Source organism: Lissotriton helveticus, chromosome 7, assembly GCF_964261635.1.
Source record: "Lissotriton helveticus chromosome 7, aLisHel1.1, whole genome shotgun sequence".
NCBI classification, from domain to species: Eukaryota; Metazoa; Chordata; class Amphibia; order Caudata; family Salamandridae; genus Lissotriton; species Lissotriton helveticus.
This window is the reverse complement of record NC_136068.1, coordinates 1,857,769,389-1,857,789,901: the sequence shown is the minus strand read 5'-3', so window position 1 is coordinate 1,857,789,901 and position 20,513 is coordinate 1,857,769,389. Positions and strand designations below refer to the sequence as shown.

At 47.7% G+C, this 20,513-nt stretch overlaps 1 protein-coding gene across 2 annotated transcripts in view; it reads right to left on the bottom strand.

The window, feature by feature from the left end:
- LOC144767792 (uncharacterized) overlaps positions 1-20,513 on the bottom strand; it is an 834,271-nt gene that overhangs the window by 529,102 nt on the left and 284,656 nt on the right. The window lies entirely within an intron of this gene.

The window sequence follows — 20,513 nt, the reverse complement described above, 5'->3', positions numbered from 1 at the left end:
TGTCAGGGCGACGAGCTCTGCTGCTTGGGCTGACAGGATGTCTATTCTTTGGGTCTCTATAATTTTACAGTCCGTTGTTAAGGCATAGGCTGCCACTAACTCTCCAGCGCTTGTCCTCATGCACGATCCATCCACATAAAGTGTTACATCAGGATCTGGGAGTGCAACATCTGTTAGGTCTTGTCTTGGTTTTGTCACTACATCGATCATCTCCACACAGTCATGTTGTGTCGTGTCATCTGAGCTTGAGGGCAAAAGGGTAGCGGGGTTCAATATGTTGCACCGTCTGATCTCTATGTGTGGCTGAAAGAGCGTTAGTTCGTATCCTGTCAGTCTTGCTACAGTCAGGTGTTGAGTCTGCGTTCTGTTTAGAAGGACTTCCACAGCATGTGGCACTTGTACTATCAGGGGATGTCCTAACACTATTGAATCGCTTTGTCTTATGGCCAGGGCTGTAGCCGCAACGGATTTCAGACATGCAGGCAAAGCTTGTGCTACGGGGTCCAATGTGCTAGAGAAATAAGCACAGGCTCTATTTCTTCCTGCTTGGTCTTGTGTGAGGACAGATAGTGCTGTTCCGTCACGTTCTGTCACGAACAGGGTAAAATGCTTGCTGTAATTCGGGGTGGCCAAAACTGGTGCTTGACACAGAGCTAGTTTCAGAGCTTCAAATGCTTGGGAGTGTTCTGATGTCCAAGAGAGAGTTATATGAGTGGCTGCTTCCACTGTAGTTAACTGTATGAGTGGCTTAACTATGTGGGCATACTGAGGGATCCATTGTCTGCAATATGAAGTGAGACCAATGAATGCAGGCACTTCTTTTTGTGACTTTGGCTGTGAAATTGTCGAGATCAATTGGATTCGTTCTTGTGTCAGTTGCCTACCCTCCTTGGACAGCAAATGTCCTAAGTAAGCCACTTGCTGTGCGCAGAACTGCAATTTTGAGGGAGACACCTTGTGACTTTTGTCTGTCAGGAAGTGTAGAACTGTGAGAGATGCTTTTTCACAGTCTGGTTCTGTCCTTGCTGTGATGAGAATGTCATCTACATACTGTATTAATGCTGTGTTGGTAGGCATATTGATACTGTCAAGTTGTCTTTTTAGTGCTTGGCTGTAGATGCTTGGACTTTCTGTATAGCCTTGGGGAGCTCTAGTGAACCTGAAACTTCATCCTTTTAAACTGAATCCGAATAGATATTGACTGTCGGGATGTATAGGAATGCTGAAAAACGCATTCTTCAAGTCGATGACTGTGAAAAATGCAGCTTCGGGGTCTATGGCAGTGAGGAATTATCTGGGACCACTGGATATTGTGGGATCACACATTTGTTCAGTTTTCGAAGATCAACCACCAGTCGGTAGACCGGGGGTGCCTGAGGGTCAGTCCTTTTGAGGACTGGAAGAACTGGAGAATTGCAAACATTTGAATCCGTCTCTATCACCACTCCATGTTCTATGAGTTCTTGGATTATCTTGAGTAAGGCTTGTTCAGCCTCGGGTGGAATCTTATATTGTCGTATACGGGGTAGGACTACACCCTCCTTGAGTGTGACGTGATGTGGGGTGATATCCATGTATCCGACATCAGTCGAGCTTTTTGCCCACAAATGTTGTGGGATGTTGTGAGAAGTTGGCCTGATGTGCAGTGTTCACTATTCTAGTGATCACTATATATCAGTCCAAACAACCCTTATTGATGATTGGTTGTAAGTCAACCTTATAGATCAGCTATCCTAGTAGCATGGATATGAGCAGTCTAAGGCTAAGACTCTAGAGGGCGTGTTAAGCCAGCTGTTTTACCATCACATTACCCCTTGAACACCCAGTGAAAGGACACCACACAAGTGTTATGAAAATAAACAATGTATTTATTAGAATCACAACAACCCTGTGCTCTTTATGAGGACAGGGTGCTAAGCACACAACAAAACTCTTATGAAAATACTTAAGTTAGCACGTTATACACAAATGCCCGAGGGGCACGAAAAACCATATACTCTAAAAGTGGAATGCGAATTACTAGCAGGTAAGTAACGATTCTCAGAGGCTTTGGGATCGCTAGGACTAGACTACTGAACCTTTAGATTACTAGCAGGAGGCCTAGGGAACTCGGGTGCAGAGTGTGCACTCTCACGCGGGATGCGGGACAAAGTCTATGGAAGCTAGAATTCACAAAGTTAGTGTTCACGGGCGAACCCGACCTGGTAGGGAGAAAACGACAGTGGATCCTGACCCTTGAATAGTGAGGCTATGCTGGGACACCGAAGTGCCGAAGTTACCTAGCCCAGGGGCTGCAGCTGCATAGGTCTGAAAAGACGTCGGGAATCTCGTTGCCGGACCAGGAGCCTGGAAGAAGGAAGTTGCTGGCAGGCGACCAGTGAAGGAAAGTTCGATGGATCCAAGCCTGGATCAAGGAAGAAGGAAACCTGAAAGCAGAGGGGACCAAGTTCTTGAATCACTAGCCAGTGATTAAGTGGGCACCAGGATGGCACCGGGCGAAGTCACCGCAGTCAGGTGAGTGGGCGCTGCTGGGCTCTGCAGTCTCTCGGACCAGGAGGCGTTGTCGGCGACCAGGATGGAGGTGCGAGCTGTCCCACGAAGGTTCTTGCTGTCGACGTCGTTGGACCCAGGATTGGGCAACAAGTCTTGGCAAATGTAAGGCCCACGCGGTGGACCTAAAATGGCGTCTCAGCCGGACCAGGAGGGTCCAGAGTACTTCTCCGATGGAGGGAAGCAAGGGCCAGTCTGGAGCAACCAGACCAGCAGCAGTGTTGTCGTCGGGCGTCGTTCGGAAGGCCACAAGCCAGCGGGCTAGTAGCCAAACAACGCGGTGAGCAGCAAAAAGCAGAAGGGCCCCACGCCGATCGTGGAGATGCTGGGGGGCTGCTCTTCGGTGCTGGAGCTGCTCAGGGTGGGGGCTTCTCGGACCCCAAAGCACTCACCAGGAAATTACTCGGTGGGCTTGCTGTGCAGAAGTCGTGCAGTCTTGGTGATGGCCGGTCCCTCGAGGTCTCGTCGCACCCACGGTTCTCAGCTGTGCTGTAGAGGTGGGTAGAGGTCAGAGGTGCCAGGGAAGCCGGGTCTCGTCGAGCTGGGCAGTCGGATTCCGGAGGAAGGACGTGCAGCAGACCGCAGTGTCCTTGGATGGTGCCTGCGGATGCAGGGTGACTACTCCTTAGCCACAAGGGAGAATCTTGAGGAAGAAATTGTGAAGTCCTTTCGTGGAAAGTGGTATCTTGATTCCAAAGATGATCTGATTTGGAAGGGGGCCAGTCCCTACCTTTATCTGGGAAAAGGGGGCTGGCACGCGACTAAGTCCTGCCCTATGGGTGGGACCAGGAGGGGGGTGGTTACACCCACTTCCTTGGCGGGCTTTTCCCCAGCACAGGGTCTGGAGTGTCCCTGGAACTGGTTCAAGCCAGCCTATGCACAGTGAGCACCGGGGTGCCACGTGCAGTCACCTTCCTCTGAAGCCCTGCCTACCTACAATACACAAAAACCCTGTCTGGGACGGTGCTGGCACCGCCCCTGGCAGGAAACCCTTTGTCCTTATCTCCTGCTCTGGGAGGACTCCCAGCAGCAGGAGGGCAGACTTGTGTCTCGGTGGCAGCATCCATTTTGTGGAGCTGAGGCTCTGTTTGACTTTAACCGGGTTTAGGGGTTACATGCATGTCGTGTCCCTCTAGAAGGGTGGAATGCTAACCCCGTCGCCAGAATTGGCGAGGGGTTAGTATTCCAAGTCGTATGACACCTTACTCGACATGTTTTGATAAAGCGATACCAGAGTTGGCATTTAACCGCGAGGATTATAATGCACTTAAGAGTATATGGTATGCGATATCATGGAAACGGCTAAGGGATAGATCCCGAAAGCCGCAGACAGGCTCAGCTCATGCCAGAGCACCATCTCACACGATTCCAAGCACTCTGCCTTCAGGATTGTTAAGGCCTGCCATAGGAGTGACTGATAGGAGATCTGTGTGTCCATTTTAGGGTTAGATATAGGTATACTATATCTAAAGCAAAGGGTGAGTACACCACCTTGCCCCAGCTGTCGTGCAGCCAGTTGTGTCAGTTTTAGTTAGTCAATCCAGGGGTGGCATAATACATGCTTCAGCCCCTGGGAGACTTCTGGGTGCACCTCAGCCCTGGGTACAGGGACTTGGAGAGGGCCCAGTGCCAATTCAGTACCTGAGTACAATTTGGATAGAGAGAACAGCTAGGCTGTGGGTCTGATTAGCAGGCCCACAGCCAGGGAAAGTCGTAAACCAGTGCAGCAAAAAAGCAAAAATCTGGGTGATCATAGGATTGCAGACCCTACTCTCCTACATGACCCCCCCCAAACTTTGGGACAATAAACTAACCTTGACCAGGTGAGTCTTCTTGCTCTAAGTGGAAATACCTGGAGAGCCCATCAGCATTGCTGTGATCAGTACCAGGTCTATGCTCCACTGTAAAATCCATCCCCTGTAGGGAAATGGACCACCTAAGCAGTTTGGGGTTTTCACCCTTCATCTGATTTAGCCACAAGAGGGGCTTATGGTCTGTCTGAATGGTGAAGTGAGTGCCAAACAAGTAGGCCCTCAGCTTCTTCAGGGCCCAGACCACAGCAAAGGCCTCCCTCTCAATAGCTGACCAATTTTTCTCTCTGGGTGTCAACCTTCTACTAATGAAAGCAATAGGCTGATCATTACCATCAAAATTCAGTTGAGACAGAACAGCCCCCACACCCAACTCAGAAGCATCTGTTTGGACAATGAATGGCTTGGAGTAATCTGGACTCTTTAGGATAGGTGCTGTGCACATGGCCTGCTATAGGTCATTGAATGCTTTCTGACAGCTTGCTGTCCACTGAACTTTCTTTGGCATCTTTTTGCTTGTCAGGTCATTAAGAGGGGTCACTATGGACCCATAATTTCTGACAAACTTCCTATAGTACCCAGTCAGGCCCAAGAAAGCTCGAACTTGAGTCTGGGTGATTGGAGGAGTCCAGTCCTTGATGGCCTGTATCTTACTCTCCAGTGGCTGAACCTGGCCTCCACCTACAAGGTAGCCCAGGTATACAACCTGTGTCTGCCCTATCTGGCACTTAGTGGCCTTGATAGTGAGGCCTGCCTTTTGCAGAGCCTCTAACACTTTCCTCAGGTGGACCAGGTGATCCTCCCAGGTGGAGCTAAAGACAGCAATATCATCAAGATATGCTGCACAGAAGTCATCCAGCCCAGCGAGGACTTGATTCACCAACCTTTGGAAGGTGGCAGGTGCATTTTTCAAACCAAAGGGCATTACCACAAACTGATAATGCCCACCAGGGGTAGAAAATGCTGTCTTGGGTTTGGCCTCCTCAGCTAACCTGATTTGCCAATACCCAGCTGTCAAATCAAATGTACTTAAGAATTTGGCAGAAGCCAATTTATCTATAAGTTCATCTGCTCTTGGAATTGGGTGGGCATCAGTCTTAGTGACTGCATTGAGGCCTCTGTAGTCTACGCAAAACCTCATCTCTCTCTTACCACCCTGGGTGTGAGGCTTTGGCACTAGAACTACTGGGCTAGCCCAAGGGCTATCCGAGGGCTCAATGACTCCCAGCTCCAACATTTTCTGCACTTCAGTTTTGATGCAGTCTCTAACATGATCAGGCTGTCTGTAGATTTTACTCTTGACAGGCAGACTGTCTCCAGTGTCAACATCATGGGTACACCAATCAGTTTGGCTGGGTGTCAGAGAGAACATATGTCTGTAGGATTGCAGAACTTGCCTGCAATCCTGTTGCTGATGTTCAGTGAGGCTGCCACAAAAGACAACACCATCAACTGATCCATCATCAGGATTCTGAGTGAGCAGGTCTGGGAGAGGGTCACTCTCTTCCTCCTGTCCCTCATCTGTGGCCATGAGCAAGCTCATGTCCTTCCTGTCAACATATGCCTTGAGCCTGTTAACATGGAGCACTCTGAGAGGGCTCCTGGGAGTTCCAAGGTCCACCAAGTAGGTAACCTCTCCCTTTTGCTCAATGATGGTGTGGGGCCCAGACCATTTGTCTTTCAGAGCTGCTGGGGCCACTGGCTCCAGCACCCACACCTTCTGTCCTGGCTGGTACACAGTCAGAACAGCCTTTTGGTCATGCCAAGCTTTTTGAAGTTCTTGGCTGGCCTCAAGGTTTTTAGATGCCTTTTCCATATACTCAGCCATCCTGGAGCGGAGACCAAGTACATAGTCCACTATGTTGGTTGCAGGCTTTTTGAGAGGTCTCTCCCATCCTTCCTTCACCAAACACAGGGGTCCTCTTACAGGATGCCCATACAGAAGCTCAAAAGGGCTGTAGCCAACACCCTTCTGTGGGACCTCTCTGTAAGCAAACAATAGGCAGGGGATCAGGACATCCCATCTTCTCCTAAGAGTTTCAGGTAGTCCATGAATCATCCCTTTCAGGGTCCTGTTGAATCTCTCAACAAGCCCATTGCATTGTGGGTGGTAGGGTGTGGTGAACTTGTAGTTCACACCACACTCTTTCCACATTGCAGTCAGATATCCTGACATGAAGTTTGTACCTCTGTCAGAAACGACCTCCTTAGGGAAACCCACTCTGGAGAACACTCCAACTAGGGCTCTTGCCACTACAGGTGCTGTAGTGGTCCTAAGGGGAATAGCTTCAGGATACCTGGTGGCATGATCCACCACCACCAGTATAAACTTGTGCCCTGATGCTGTCTGGGGTTCCATTGGACCAACAATGTCAATCCCCACTCTTTCAAAGGGGACCCCCACCACAGGTAGTGGTATGAGGGGGGCCTTTGTTGTGCCACCTGACTTACCACTGGCTTGGCAAGTGACACAGGAGCGACAAAACTCCTTGGTATTCTCATTCATATGGGGCCAGTGAAAGTGTGAGACAAGCCTGTCCCAAGTCTTTGTCTGACCTAAGTGACCTGCAAGGGGAATCTCATGGGCCAAGGTGAGAAGGAAACCTCTCAGAGACAAGGGGATGACCAGCCTCCTGGTTGCACCAGGCTTGGGGTCTCTTGACTCAGAGTACAGGAGTCCATCTTCCCAGTATACCCTTTGGGCACCCGTGGCATTCCCTGCAGCCTCAGCAGCAGCCTGCTGTCTGAGGGGTTCAAGGGAAGGGCAGCTCAACTGTTCCTTCCCCAGGTCTGCTCTGGAGGGTCCCCCTGAGCCCAGAAACTCAACTTGATCAAGTTCAAGCTCTTTAGGCTCAGTTTCCCTCAGCTCTTCCAGATCAGCCTCCTCAGAGACTTGATCCTCAACCTGGGGCAAGGGGGAAGGCAAAGCCTTACCCTTACTGCTCTTCTTCTTGGAAGGTGTCTGGTCCATAATTTCAGGATCCAGCACCTGTTCAGTGGGGCATCTTCTGGCCTGTGACCTAGTCACAGCAAGCACATGTGCTGGCAAGCCTAACATCTCCATGTGAGTCCTCTGCTCCACTTCTGACCATTGTGATGACTCCAAATCATTGCCCAACAAACAATCAACTGGGAGGTCTGAACTGACTACAACTTTCTTTTGTCCCTTCACTCCACCCCAGGAGAAAGCCACAATTGCCACACTATGACTAGTAGTGACATTGCTGGCATTGGTCACCAGGAAATCAGTACCTGGCATGATCTGTCCAGGGTCCACAAAGTTAGGTGTCACCATGGTGACACTGGCACAAGTGTCCCTATAGGCCTGAGCCATTTTGCCATTTATCAAAGGTGTCTGCCTGTATTTGCCCAAAGTATTGGGACTTATTTCAGGGGACATATCCATATCCCCTGTACAGACAAGGACAGCCTGAGTGAGTGTGCCAACTAAGTTGTCAGACCCCTCAGTACCCAAGGTTAACCCTACTAATGCCTTGGGAGGTACACTGCCACTACTGACTGTACTAGGGGGTGCAGTTGCCTTAGGGGCTGTAGTGGCAGGAGTTTGTCCTCCTCTTTTGGTGCACTCACTAAACCAGTGAGATTTACTTTTACAGTACTGGCACCACCTTTTTGACTGGCCTTCTTGAGTCTTCTTCTTCTGGGAAGCCTGACCCCCACCCTCTTTGGTTTGTTGGGGACCTGGTGAAGACTTCTGGTCATTTTGCTCATTCTTAACATTACCCTTCTGGTCTGCTTTCTTCTGACCACCCTGGTTCTGGTTCTGGTTCTGCTTGATCCTTGTCCTGACCCATTTGTCTGCCTTCTTTCCCAATTCTTGGGGAGAGGTCAGATCTGAATCAACAAGGTGCTGGTGCAACAACTGGTTCTGACAATTGTTTAAAATTTGTTCTCTCATCATTAGATTATACAATCCTGTGTAATCTGTAACCTTGCTACCCAGCAACCAGCCCTCCAAAGCCTTAGTGGCACAATCCACAAAGTCAGACCAGTCCTGAGACTGAGTTTTCTGGGTGTCTCTGAACAGCAACCTGTACTTCTCAGTGGTTAAACCAAACCCATCAACCAGTGTATTCTTCAGGACCTGGTAATTGTTAGCATCCTCCACTCTTGTAGTGAGGAGCTTATCTCTACCTTTACCATCAAAGGAGAGCCACAGTATAGCTGCCCACTGACTCTGGGGAATGCACTGCACAGTGCAGGCCCTCTCCAGAGCAGCCATCCATTTCTGGATATCATCCCCTTGCTTAAAGGGGGGCACTATCTTAGTCAGGTGTTTAGTATCTAAACCCTTCTCTCTATCTCTTGGGAGATTGCTGCCACCAGTGGGAGCTAGCCCACTCATCTGCTGCTCTCTAGCAAAGGCAAGCTTCTCTTTGGCCAGGGCAAGTTCTTCCCTTTCAATCCTCAGTTCAGCTTGTCTCATCCTAGCTTCATGCTCCATTCTCTGAGGGGAAGTAAATCTCCTCTGTGGAGGATTCCTTCTCCTCTGGGAAGAGGCATTAGAGTGCAGAGATCTATTGGAGTCCCTAGAAAGAGATCTATCTCTCCTAACTCCAAGGTTAGGCCCACTTCGGGTTAGTACTGGGGGTTCCCCAGATCCTAGCCCAAGTAAGTCTAAGTTGGCCCTGGTTAGCCTTCTGACTACCTCAAGACCTTTGTCTACCTCATCCCCAGAGAGTTCCTCTTGATCCTCCTCCTCAACTGTATTAGCAATGTTGGGGAGATCTGGATCCTCAGAGGTTCCCTCTAAGGCTGGTATGTTCTCATGTAACTGAGAAAGCTTTCTGGCATCATATGTCTCTAAGAGACCTATCAGAAAGGGAGTGGTGGGGTTAGACCCCTGCTTCAGTTTCCTGGAGACACAGATCTGTCTCATCTCCTGGAAACTGAGAGCTGCATATCTGGAAGTGACCTGTGGAGGGTCAACACTGACCAGGGGAGTCTCAGTGGACTCTCCATGGTTAGACATGCTTTTCTAGTGAGGTGTAAGTGGTGCACTTACCTACACTATATGTTTGCCTCCTGATCCCTTGCTAGAGTTGTAGTTTAGGGTGTGCTAGGCCCTAGGAGCTACAACAGCTGGTTCAGTAGAACTTAGAGTATTCTAAGCTAAGTTATATGTACCTTTAGTACTTATGTGATCTTTCACAAGATATTCTTAGGGCATGTGTGGTAAAACAACAGCAAGCTCAAATCCCAACCGCTGCTCACCAATGTGAGAAGTTGGCCTGATGTGCAGTGTTCACTATTCTAGTGATCACTATATATCAGTCCAAACAACCCTTATTGATGATTGGTTGTAAGTCAACCTTATAGATCAGCTATCCTAGTAGCATGGATACGAGCAGTCTAAGGCTAAGACTCTAGAGGGCGTGTTAAGCCAGCTGTTTTACCATCACATTACCCCTTGAACACCCAGTGAAAGGACACCACACAAGTGTTATGAAAATAAACAATGTATTTATTAGAATCACAACAACCCTGTGCTCTTTATGAGGACAGGGTGCTAAGCACACAACAAAACTCTTATGAAAATACTTAAGTTAGCACGTTATACACAAATGCCCGAGGGGCACGAAAAACCATATACTCTAAAAGTGGAATGCGAATTACTAGCAGGTAAGTAACGATTCTCAGAGGCTTTGGGATCGCTAGGACTAGACTACTGAACCTTTAGATTACTAGCAGGAGGCCTAGGGAACTCGGGTGCAGAGTGTGCACTCTCACGCGGGATGCGGGACAAAGTCTATGGAAGCTAGAATTCACAAAGTTAGTGTTCACGGGCGAACCCGACCTGGTAGGGAGAAAACGACAGTGGATCCTGACCCTTGAATAGTGAGGCTATGCTGGGACACCGAAGTGCCGAAGTTACCTAGCCCAGGGGCTGCAGCTGCATAGGTCTGAAAAGACGTCGGGAATCTCGTTGCCGGACCAGGAGCCTGGAAGAAGGAAGTTGCTGGCAGGCGACCAGTGAAGGAAAGTTCGATGGATCCAAGCCTGGATCAAGGAAGAAGGAAACCTGAAAGCAGAGGGGACCAAGTTCTTGAATCACTAGCCAGTGATTAAGTGGGCACCAGGATGGCACCGGGCGAAGTCACCGCAGTCAGGTGAGTGGGCGCTGCTGGGCTCTGCAGTCTCTCGGACCAGGAGGCGTTGTCGGCGACCAGGATGGAGGTGCGAGCTGTCCCACGAAGGTTCTTGCTGTCGACGTCGTTGGACCCAGGATTGGGCAACAAGTCTTGGCAAATGTAAGGCCCACGCGGTGGACCTAAAATGGCGTCTCAGCCGGACCAGGAGGGTCCAGAGTACTTCTCCGATGGAGGGAAGCAAGGGCCAGTCTGGAGCAACCAGACCAGCAGCAGTGTTGTCGTCGGGCGTCGTTCGGAAGGCCACAAGCCAGCGGGCTAGTAGCCAAACAACGCGGTGAGCAGCAAAAAGCAGAAGGGCCCCACGCCGATCGTGGCGATGCTGGGGGGCTGCTCTTCGGTGCTGGAGCTGCTCAGGGTGGGGGCTTCTCGGACCCCAAAGCACTCACCAGGAAATTACTCGGTGGGCTTGCTGTGCAGAAGTCGTGCAGTCTTGGCGATGGCCGGTCCCTCGAGGTCTCGTCGCACCCACGGTTCTCAGCTGTGCTGTAGAGGTGGGTAGAGGTCAGAGGTGCCAGGGAAGCCGGGTCTCGTCGAGCTGGGCAGTCGGATTCCGGAGGAAGGACGTGCAGCAGACCGCAGTGTTCTTGGATGGTGCCTGCGGATGCAGGGTGACTACTCCTTAGCCACAAGGGAGAATCTTGAGGAAGAAATCGTGGAGTCCTTTCGTGGAAAGTGGTATCTTGATTCCAAAGATGATCTGATTTGGAAGGGGGCCAGTCCCTACCTTTATCTGGGAAAAGGGGGCTGGCACGCGACTAAGTCCTGCCCTATGGGTGGGACCAGGAGGGGGGTGGTTACACCCACTTCCTTGGCGGGCTTTTCCCCAGCACAGGGTCTGGAGTGTCCCTGGAACTGGTTCAAGCCAGCCTATGCACAGTGAGCACCGGGGTGCCACGTGCAGTCACCTTCCTCTGAAGCCCTGCCTACCTACAATACACAAAAACCCTGTCTGGGACGGTGCTGGCACCGCCCCTGGCAGGAAACCCTTTGTCCTTATCTCCTGCTCTGGGAGGACTCCCAGCAGCAGGAGGGCAGACTTGTGTCTCGGTGGCAGCATCCATTTTGTGGAGCTGAGGCTCTGTTTGACTTTAACCGGGTTTAGGGGTTACATGCATGTCGTGTCCCTCTAGAAGGGTGGAATGCTAACCCCGTCGCCAGAATTGGCAAGGGGTTAGTATTCCAAGTCGTATGACACCTTACTCGACATGTTTTGATAAAGCGATACCAGAGTTGGCATTTAACCGCGAGGATTATAATGCACTTAAGAGTATATGGTATGCGATATCATGGAAACGGCTAAGGGATAGATCCCGAAAGCCGCAGACAGGCTCAGCTCATGCCAGAGCACCATCTCACACGATTCCAAGCACTCTGCCTTCAGGATTGTTAAGGCCTGCCATAGGAGTGACTGATAGGAGATCTGTGAGTCCATTTTAGGGTTAGATATAGGTATACTATATCTAAAGCAAAGGGCGAGTACACCACCTTGCCCCAGCTGTCGTGCAGCCAGTTGTGTCAGTTTTAGTTAGTCAATCCAGGGGTGGCATAATACATGCTTCAGCCCCTGGGAGACTTCTGGGTGCACCTCAGCCCTGGGTACAGGGACTTGGAGAGGGCCCAGTGCCAATTCAGTACCTGAGTACAATTTGGATAGAGAGAACAGCTAGGCTGTGGGTCTGATTAGCAGGCCCACAGCCAGGGAAAGTCGTAAACCAGTGCAGCAAAAAAGCAAAAATCTGGGTGATCATAGGATTGCAGACCCTACTCTCCTACAGATGTCATTTAGTCTGGGGTCGAATTCTTTGACTGTGAAATGTCCTTTGAAATCTCGTAGAAACAATTTTACTCCTTCCGGTGAACAGCATATTACTGCTCCTAGTTCTTTGAGTGTCTTGTTTCCTAGTAAATTCTCTGGGCACGTTTCCGTAAGGACTAGATCAGTAGTACGTGTCAGAGGACCTACTCCTAACGAGACTTGTTCAGACACTTTGTTTATGATCGGTTTTCCTGAAAAGCCCAGAGATATATTATGTGAGCCAGAGAGAGGAACCTCTGGGACTTCCTTATGACTTATGGTAGTCCTACTCGCCCCCGTGTCTATGAGGAATTTTCTGTCTTGTCCCAGTAAGTGAGCTTGTACATATGGACCTTTCTGATCCACTGGAACTGGGATAAGGGGCAAGTCACTTTCTCTCTCTAGGCTGTCTCATGCATATGGTTCAAACTCGGGGTAATCTGACTGTGCGTACTGGTACATCTGTGTGGCAGCAGCAGCAGGCGTCTGAACCTGTGGAGGGGTAATGGTCTGAGGCTGCTGAGTGTTACCTGGTCTGGAAGTGTGAGGGCGTTCTTTTGTCTTTCCTGTCGCTATGTTATGTTTCAGGACTGGGCATTCCCTCACAAAATGGCCTGGTTGCTTGCAGTAGTTGCAAGTACCTTTATTGGCCCCCACATTACCTTTGGGGTCCGTGTTTACTGGTGCCGTCTGTGCAACCAGTACCTTCATTTTTGTGTCTTTTACTCGTTTCTTTTCTTGTTCCTGTTCTTCCCTTATTCTGTTGTGGTGGTACTGTAACATTTGTAACATTTGTGAAGGACTATTTGCTTGCCAGGTACTCTCAATCTTTAACACTCTATTTCTGATGGGGGGTAGGGCGTTGTCCACCAATTTGGACACAAAAAGATGAGGATATGCCTCGCTACTATGTGCGAGTCCACTATTTATAGAGAAACATTTCTCCAATCTGGTGTAATAATCACCCGTATCCTCGTCTGGCTTTTGTTTACAGGCAGAAATGGCATCCCAATCTTCCTTTTTTATTGTCAATAACAGAGGCGAGACCTGTATGAGGAGACTGGGTAATTCCTTTACACATTCACCTAGACCTTCACCTGGTTTTCGGTCTGTCTCTTCTTTTTCTAGGGCAGTCCACGTAATCTTTTTACCACCCACCTCCCAGTCCTTTTCCTTCAATGTATCAAATATGCCTGTAGGTAGAATTACTTTAAGTAGTATGATTATATCTGGATATGTAAAACTACCCATTTGGAGGATATCCTTCAACTCTCTATGAAATCCTCCCGGATCTTTTTCGTGAGAGGGCACCATCTTTTTCATTTCCAATATTTCTAACTTGGTAAGGGGAGTATACACATGTATTCGTTGCAGTGTACCATCTGGCTGGGGTATGGGGTGGACTTCTCGTAAGGGGTACTGGCCTATACTGTAAGGTTCATGGTCTGATGAAGCTAAGGTAAGTTGGAGGTAACGGAGGCGCAGGTCCAGAATGGTATTGATCAATTCCGGTCCCCGAGACCTCCATCTTTCTGTCACTACTTCTTGTAACAGTTTGTATACCTTATCTGATCGGCGGAAGTTATTCTCGTATAAGGTAGCCAGGTGTTGGATCATATAAATACCTGCTAGTCGTTGTTCTGCTCGGGAAAGAGACAAAATCATTTGTGCTACTATATCTGGGCCGTATACCCGGTGCTGTGATATCCAATGGGTGGCAGACCGGGCCAATTCCTTTTCTTGTTGAGTAACGGGAGGCTCATTGTCCATCCATTCATCTAGGGCTCTTTCTGTGGACTGAAAAAGGTCTTCCGAAGAAGGATTTAATCTTTTAACTTTCCGCGATACTCGCGGGGTTCGCCACTTGGAGCCAGGACAATGTCGCGCTACACCCAGGAAATTTATTCTACCTAGTGTCGGACCCTCATCTTCCTCTGAGTCGTCCTCCTGTGTGACTTTCTCAGAGTGGGTGGTGACAATTTTCTTAACCAGTCTTTTAGTTATTTTGTCGATCTGATGTCCCAGATCGTGTGCTCCCCTGTGTACCTGATCACTAAGGTCTATTAACTCAGAGTCTACGCTTCCATTACCCGGGTCTAGTTCCCGGATCAGACAATTTATGATGAACCGCAGGAGCAGTCCTCTGATGGGAACTTTTCTATTTTTCATGACCTGGACCAGAGTATCCGGACCTTCACCTGTTCGTATGAACTCATAAACTCTATCCAAATGCTTCGTTATATCAGGGACCTTCTGGAGTTGACCCAGGGCTTGTCTTAATCTCTCTGATATCGTGGCCATTGGGCCACTACCGGGTTCGGGGTCGTAAGGACACTCAAGAGGCGGGACATCGTCTTTATCCTCAGCCCCGTTCCCGGACACTCCTAAATCAGAGGTGGAACCACCGGCTACTAGTTCAGGAGCACGTGTAGACGGGCGTGTTCTAGGCATGTTAACATAAGCGGGGGGTGGTTCCGACAGATAGGCAGGGAGAAAATTGTCGGGAGCAGTGGGAATTACTTTCACTGGGGATTTGGGATGTTCTTCTATAATTTCTTCTGACAAAACGGGATAAATGCCAGTAACAAGGGCGCTTCTTTCTCTATCTGCCTGTTCAGCTAAAACTTTCTCACCTTCTTCCTGTAATTGCTTTTCTTTAGCCTGTTCCGACATTCTCTTACGTTTCTCGACTTTCCCTAGTTCTTTCTGGGCCCTCTTATGTGCTTCCTTACGCCATAACTCAATGGCTTCTGTCTGTGAGGGCCTCGCCTTTCGTTTCCATAACTCTTCTTCTACTCTCATAATACATTCTATGTCCCAGGTACCTGCAGCGGGCCATCTATGCACCATTTCAAATTTTTCGGTATAGTCTACCCAAAGGTCTAAGAATAATATGGCACTCAATCCATGTTTGTTATACATGAAATGTCCAGGTGTATCTCTAAGCGGGATTTTAACTGGTTTCTCTAATAGATTCTTGCCGATCGTACGTAATTTGGAAAACAGAGGCATTCTTAAACTCAACTAATTACGGTTAAAAAGACTTGGAATATACAAAAACAAAACAGACACTTTATACACTAAAATATAGTGCAACCGTACCGGTCTCACGAATGAGACACGTCTTTATCATTTTCCGAAAATGGAACCCGTCTTTATACTTTCCCAGGGGTACTCACCAAGAAGCAAAACTTGAAGACCTGGTCATCGGACTCTCGACGCTTGCGCAGGAATATCGGGGCTCCAAAGACCTCGGACTCGGCGTTCTCACTGGTCGGGCTCTGGGTTGGGACGCTCCGCTATCTTCTTCACCACCTCGTGTGGATGATCGATCGCAGTCTGTCTCCTCCTCGTCTCGAGGGAGTTAGCGGGAACACCCCGCTGTTGTGCACTTGAAGTCTGCCGAAAGTATGGAAGGGACAAGTACCCGACTTACATCGCCGGCGCGTAGGGAAGAGGGAGAGTACCTGTTCAGGCGCCAATTAATGTGGTAAATAAAAAACTAATTATTTACGCTGTTGGAATTTCTATAATTACCCAAGAAATGGTAATACATAAAATGAGGAGCAGAGTCCGTGGTGTTCGAGTTGAAAGGGTTTTATTCCAGAACTCGAGTTAAGGGAGAGCTCCTTCACCAAGGGGGTTCAGGAGTAGTCTGCTTTACTTGGAACATAACAGCACTTATATACATTATGAGTACAATCAAAAGAAGGAGTTCCCCCGGACTTGATTCAATCATTCTGATGTAATCATACGGAAGACATAGCATGCTTGTTCTCGTTTAAAGAATAACTTGGATTACATTTACACATAGACAAACATATTGCATTGGAGTGATTGTGGTGACAAGTTACAGAGTTACTAGTGTCTGGGGACAGAGAATCGAGGCATTGTTACAGGGTCGTTTCTGTCGGAAAGGTAAAGAGGACGAGGCATTGTGCGTTCTTTACTTCTTACACAAGGGCTGTGATGTCTCACAATGGTATATGTGTGCAGCTGGGAGGAAGGAGAATGGGCTGTAGTTAACTATTCTTCTTCATGGCTGTCTCGTGTGCTTGATCAGGTTTTCCCTTGATTGTTGACTCAACCCGTGGCTGCCCCCGCAAGCTGAGAGATCATTGACGAGCGAGAGCTGCTCGTTCTGTGACAGAGTTGGAGAGGGGGGGGGTTTGGCGAGCCAACCATCTTAACTGACTCCGTTCTGGTCTAAGGGAAAATATCGAACGGGACGGAAACCCATAAGATACACGATGGCTGGCCATTATTTTCTTTGCATGTGCCAGTACAACGAAGAGAAAAAATAGGCAAGAGGGGGTATAACAGGATCTGTGCTTGAAGTAGGAAAATCGGCTTGCCTGGTCGGTGTTAGGGTGAATAGGGTGCATGATGGGACACCAGGCGGAAAAGGGAGTTTTTAGTCAACTTCCACAACACATCTAGTCAGTCATGCAAAGAATCAATCACACTTTCATTTCCTTAACTATACAGTTATACACACAACACCTTACTTATTCAAACATATACTAACACATACTTACTTTGTTATACAATTACTGATACAAGTACATAATGATCCATACAGCCACTCACACAATCGGTGGCTCTTGTGTATAGTCATTTATATATGCCAGCTACCCACACACACACACTCAGTCTCCCATACAAATACTTGGGCAAACAATCAATAACACATATAGCCACTCATATAGCTACTGATCAACACATACAGTTGCTTACACAACAACAGACATACTGATGCACACATTCAGACAGTTTAGTCACTAACCCATGCATTCAGTAAGACACATTTAATCACTCACTCATACATTCAGTCATGTACCTACTAAATCTTTCATCCAGACACTTATACATCCACTCATTCTTCAATATGTAAAACATATTTAAACTTTACAGAAACACACAGTCACTGGATGATGTCATCAGTGATGTCATTTGAGATGTCATCAGTGATGTCACTGACCATGTCATGAATGATGTAATATGTGACATCATCAGCAGTGGATTGCGGGTGCGCGAAATATAGTTAGTACAACTAACTATATAGGAGCAATTTCAATGGTTTTTTAAATGCTAATTCCTAACTATATATGACCTGAAACCTATGTTTTTTTCAGTGAATATATATATATATATATATATATGTATATATATATATATATATATATATATATATATATATGTGTGTTTTTCATATTTTTTTTTATTATTTCCGGGGTCCCCCCCACATGGGTGGGAATATTCAGTGCTTATGACTTTGATGAGGATCACCTGGAAGAGAACCTATTCAAATACAGTGAGGGCCATTCTTTAACCCCAAGGTTGAGTGCCCAATCATAAAGAAGAGAGAGTGCAGCACTTATCTGGATTGGCATTATATCAGCAACACATGTAATCATAGCGGTCCCGCCTGCCTAAGAGCCACAGCACATTGCAAGAGATGGCACTGGAAGTACAATAGCACCCTAAAACCACAATATGGCAGTGGTGCTCTGAGGCCACCCTACCACCAGATGGGAAGGTACTCATGGGAAGCAAAGTGGCCTTCACTGACTGGGCACTTCTGCAAGCACAGGCTAAGGTGAGTGGAACTCCATGCCTCAGAGGCATATGCCTACAATAAAAAACACCCACCACCAACCCAAATACTACATAGGGCACACTGACTAGGACATGGATTTGTTGTCTCCCAGGCCACAATTTTAAGGTGACCACTGCTGGTTTTGTTACTTCATTTTCTACTGGAGGATCTCTAGACGGATTTGCATGCCTAGCGATTGACTGTCTTTGCTAACAACTGTACCATATATGGGTCTCTGTTCTGCTTTCTAAGGCATGTGCATTCACTGCAGTGGAGTATACTACCCACTTGCCAATGTATTAGGGCCTGATTTAGATTTTGGCAGTATTATCGTTGTCTCTCCGCAGCAGAGTATAGAAGTACTCAGCTAGGCTGACGGAATCCCGCCTGCTGTATTTAGATGTGTGCTGGCTGAACCGCCGTCCGAGTCTCCTCCATCAACGCGGCTGACTCCTAGACTGGATCACATTGCTCCATCGCTGTAAGGGTAGCGGTATTACACCAACCCTATTTAGATCTCACCATTGTGCTAGCGGCGTCCCAAGGTGGACATCCGACGAAGGGATACCGTTGATAGGCACCTTACTTTTTTGAATATTTTTTTTCCAGTGTCAATACATATGTGCGTATTTCAACAAAACAAGTTAAGAAATACACTCATATACAATATACATTTGGAACCATTGCTTGTGAGAGCAATGCACAAGTCCACAGCCACTGCAATAGTGAACAAGTGGAAAAGGGGCTTACCTTGATTTCAATAACGACAGGGTGAATGTCCTTTATGGGCAAGCAAAGGGGCATGTAGACAATAGGCTCAGTGATAGAAAAGGGACTTGAAACAGAAAATACGGTACTTTTGTATCTTATATCCCGTGTAACCGCCAACTCAGGTGTGGAGGTTTCTCTCCACAGTTGCCTCGATGGAAAGGCACATTACAATTGGCATGGTGGTAATAGTGGCTGGACTCCCTCCTTCAACCGCTTTTGTCTGCGACATCGTTGACATAGTAGAGGAATTCCTGGCTGAGAGAGCGGGACTTGGATGCACTATCGTCTATGGACCTGCTAACATCTAAATAACAGCTCTTTTTCTCGGAGTCATTACAAACATCAGATTTACGGTTGAAACTCAATCACAAGAAATGGCAGCTACTCAATCTGTTCCCATCTCAGTGCTAGACACATTAACAGAGTAACTGTCAGATGTTAAAATGTTGGTAATGCGATAAATCAGCAGTAACATACACCAACGGAGGTCCACTAAATGAGAACTGACTTAGCTTCCTTCCAACAACAGACACCGTATTCCAAGAAATGGAAATGCATACGTGTGAACTCCAGAAAAGGGTCCCAGAAATATGGTTCTCGAGGCAAAAGGTGACAGGGTGATACAGGAGAGATAACATACGTATCAAGGGTGTTGCAGAAAAATTTGAGGTAGAGAACATGTCAGCCATTCTATGCCACTTTTTTACAAAGCTTCTAATGACACAACTTTTGAACCAGTGGAAATACATTGGGTCCATTGAGTAAAACCATGTTGGGCACATAATAAAAACCTGTACAGCCTTGAATCTAAACACCCTGATCCTAGCCTTCTTCCTGTGTCCCCTAAAGGCCCACCCTGTCATTAATTCAGCAACGAATGGGTATGATGACCACAAAAGCAACACTAATGTGAAAAGATGTTTTTAGCTCTCTGTCTGAGACTGCGTAAAAAAGAAACTTGATGTGGCCTCCAGCGTCTGGTCCCAATGCTCATCACCCTAAAGGTTAAACAATGCAATGCAAGGGGCCAGGGGCAATGAAAACATTCCTGGACACAGCAGACATGGACATCAGAGACTCCGGATGATACGCCACAATACACCACTCAGAAGGATCACCACCAAGAAGACCGTAAGGAGTAGCACAGACTGGAGCAAGTGGCATAGAAATGGGCCTCAGAGGACAAGTGCCCACCTAGAGTACAACCACTATCAAGAGATAAACCTTGAATTAAGCACCACTGGCTTGACTTCCTTATATTCTGTAACCACTCATGAAATGTGTATATTATATGATGATATATTTGACTCACCTGCAATCTTACTCTAAGACACAGTGAAACTATTGATCTCCCAATATAAGGTACTGTTCATTGCTTGTTTTAGACACAGATTTTCTATTTCCTCCCTTTTGGAATATACGATTAGGATCCCTCTTTCCACGAGACTAAGCTAGATTTATTTACCTGTTTTGTTGGCCAGTGGTTGCTGTGTAACTATCCAATTGCTTCTTCATCTTTTTCACCACTACTAGGTAGGATCCCCGAAACGTTTGTTCTGATAAGTGAAGGGCATGCCAAAATGGAACTGGGGCACTGTCATGAGACAGATCGCGACGGACTAATCAACACAATTGAGGAAGGTGCACGTAGGAAGGGAAAAGCTGACAAAGCATTAGTAAAGGTGTTATGTGGCTGTTTGAGCTCATGGTGTACTGGGGGTACTAAAATATATATACATTTGCATTGAGGTGCTCAGAGAATGTGATTTTCCAACTGCAAAATACGTTTGCACATCAGGCCGAGTATCTAGAGA